At 38.2% G+C, this 3,122-nt stretch overlaps 1 pseudogene; it reads left to right on the top strand.

Annotated features, from left to right (window-relative positions):
• The first annotated feature begins 51 nt into the window (after window positions 1–51).
• LOC102486448 (protein CDV3 homolog pseudogene) lies at window positions 52–759 on the top strand (annotated as a pseudogene).
• The last annotated feature ends 2,363 nt before the right edge of the window (window positions 760–3,122 follow it).

The raw sequence follows: 3,122 nt of genomic DNA, 5'->3' as shown, positions 1-3,122 counted from the left end.
AGAGCGGGCTCCGGACCCAAGGACCCTGAGGCAGTCACCAAGGTCGTGAAGATGGGTGAAGATGACTGGAAAGAATTTGAACAAAAAGAGGTTGATTACAGTGGCCTCAGAGTTCAGGCAATGCTAGTCAGTGAAAAGGAAGAAGATAATGAAGAGAGAAGGTACAGTGAGAACTGGAAGAAGGTGGTGGATTTGGCAGTGGTAGTGGTGTGGAAAAATCTTCAGGTTCCTGGAATAAAAGAAACTCTGATAGAAGCACCTCCTGCCCCAGTAATTATTGCAGAAACCCCAGAGCTGGCCATGACTAGGGTGTGAATAGTCCTCCTGGGCCCAGTTAACTACAACCAGAAAAACACCACAAGGACCGCCAGAGGTATACAGTGGCACACAGTTCCCATTGCTGCAGTCCACTGTCAAGCATGTAGATAATGGGAGGGATATAGAAATGAAGAGCTTTAAATTAGACAGACACAAAAATAGAGGAAAGATAATTTGGGGGTAAAGTGGAGAGGCAAGATATTGTGGGACCCAGATATGGTTTATTCTCTGTTGATGAGGATGTGTATAGTATTCTTAACTGGACTGAGATGTATATCATGCTGGGTAAAGTCTCTTTACAATCTAAATGATATATAGCTATTGACTATGTAAATAATAATAAAGGGGGAAAAAAAAGAGGTAGAGATGAAGTTTCAAAAAACCAGGTACTTAAGCTTCAGCTAGACAATCAGTATGCTGTGCTTAAAAATCAAATAAACAGTCTGAAAACTCCTCCAAAAAAAAAAAAAAAAAAAAGACAAGATAACTAGGACACAGCTAACCATCCTGAACAGCCATTTATCATCTGGAGCTACAGCATCCAATGTAGACCTCTCGATGCCAGTGACAGGCCATATTGCACTATGGAAGTTTAAAGTGTCACAACTGTTCTCCTTGAGTATTGCACTTAGGGGAATTTTCATTATCATACATGTGTGAACTAGATTCAGCAGTGTTCTTTCTTAAATACTCTGCAAGTACAAAAAAGCACACAAAACCTGCAGCTGGTCATTTCAAAATCTTTTTGTGTTCAGATACTGAACTTGCCTAAGGATTGATTACCTCAGATTTTCTGCATTCATTGTGGACTTCATGTGAATCACAAATTCTGGATTAAAAGGTTACAGCAATTAAGTGTCAATGTGTGAAACTTGAAACCAGCTCTACTGGATTCCTATCAGTTGTGCTTAATTGACCAATATACAGTGTATTCTGAATGGGAAATCTCACTTTGTATGCTGTAATGATGTATAGTGAATGGATGTAAAGTAATAAATTTAAATTAAAATAAAAGAAAAAAGAAATCCTACAGAAATTCAGCCATCTGGGATCTGATCCGCTATACAAGATGATCAGATCATCTGTGTACCTCTGTGATGATTTATAATTTAAACATTTAGTTGTATTCTGAAGTAACCACACATTAAATTTTTTTTTGCATAATGACTATGTCACGGTTCAAGTCCCGAACCTGGTGACTTGAACTCACACGGGGCATGTGTGTGTGCTTGCCCAAGATTCCAAGAGGAGAATGGAGGAGAAGGGATTGCAGTGTGACCATTCCCCCTGGGGGGTGATTTTTCACATTCTGTCTCTCTATCTCACTCTGTCTTTCTGGCAAGCGCATGTGCCCTGTAGCGGAAACCTCTCAGAAAACAAAACAAAACAAAACAAACAAACAAACAAAAACAATAAATGCAACCAATCTTGGGTCCACAGGTGGAAAAACGGAATAGGAAAAAGGATAATCTTGTTTCTTTCAGTACTTTTTTATTCAGATGGTGCTTTTCTATGTTCCACATTAAGACCTTTTTTGCTTTGGGAATAAATTCTTAGAGCACATTGTTTGGTTAAGTGAGTAACCTGAAATATGCATTAAAATTTTTAAATGTCTCTTGAACTTGCCAATCTCTGGAGTGGAACCAAATGACTTTTGATATAAAAGGCAGTGGATGCTGGAGGATCTACCTGAGGTGCTTCTAAATCCTCCTCTAGTCAGGCCTAAATTGCATGGTCAACTGCTGTGGAAAGAGTATAAATCCTGCTCAAACTAAGAGTCATGGACTTGTTCTTGTAAGTACAAAGCAAGCAATGTGAGCAAAATCTGACCTAAACTCTATTTACATTTCATGGATCTTGCACAATCTTTACTAAGAATTCAAGGATTGCTGAAAAGTCTCTTTCTACCTATTGAGATAGTCTGGCAGTTTCCTAGTTTTATAACTTTGATTCAATAGAAATACTTCAAAGTGGTATGTGACCATTTGGTGTAGTCTTGTTTTCTCTCTAATAAATCCCTTTGCCAGATGTGGGAGTTGCAGACTTGCTACAAGCCAGAGCGAAGCAAACAGATGAGTAAAACTATTTTGCTGTGGGAATATATTCTGGTAGAAGTGCAGTCTCAGTAAAATATCAAGGCAGTAATTAGACTAATTATTTGGGTGAGTAGCTGAGCCAGCCTAATGGAGATTGAGTGATTAAATGAGAAAAAAGGGATTCTTGGTAAACTGAAAAGAATTTCATTTGGGAACCTAAAACATTAATAATAATCTCTTGGACCTTGAACTACATATTTTCCCTGAAAGTATGCATTTTTTTTCACAGCAAAACTAGTTGTGGGTTATGTTATTAAGGAATAAAGTGAGAAAAATATGCAGAGGTGTTATTTAATGGTATACCATACTAGAAATCTGAAGATCTGTTCAAGATTGAACTTCCATTTCTTGACTTGCCTTTGGACTCTCAGGGTTGTTGCTTGGGACTTTGAGATGATCTTGCATCCTGACCCCACCTCATCTGGACATGTGTTCCAGTGAAGGGCCTTGCCATCCAGCGGGCTGCCTGTGGCTGGAGGGCTGAACCCCTGGGGCCGATGGCTCATTCCCTCCTCAACTCATCTTTGAATTCTAGAATTTCAGCATTTTTTTCCTTTGGTCATTTGAACTGTATTTTTTCTTTATTTTAAAATTTCATTTTATTTTATACATTCAATCACATTATTTAGCTTACAAAGTGAATATTTCAACATGTGAACATTTCTCCCTAGTCCAGTTGATAAAACTATAAAATATCTTCAACAAATA

Source organism: Tupaia chinensis, unplaced genomic scaffold (genome assembly GCF_000334495.1).
Source record: "Tupaia chinensis unplaced genomic scaffold, TupChi_1.0 Scaffold144053_1, whole genome shotgun sequence".
Classification (NCBI taxonomy): domain Eukaryota; kingdom Metazoa; phylum Chordata; class Mammalia; order Scandentia; family Tupaiidae; genus Tupaia; species Tupaia belangeri.
Note: the sequence above shows the minus strand (reverse complement) of the source record. Positions and strands in the feature narration are given on the sequence as shown.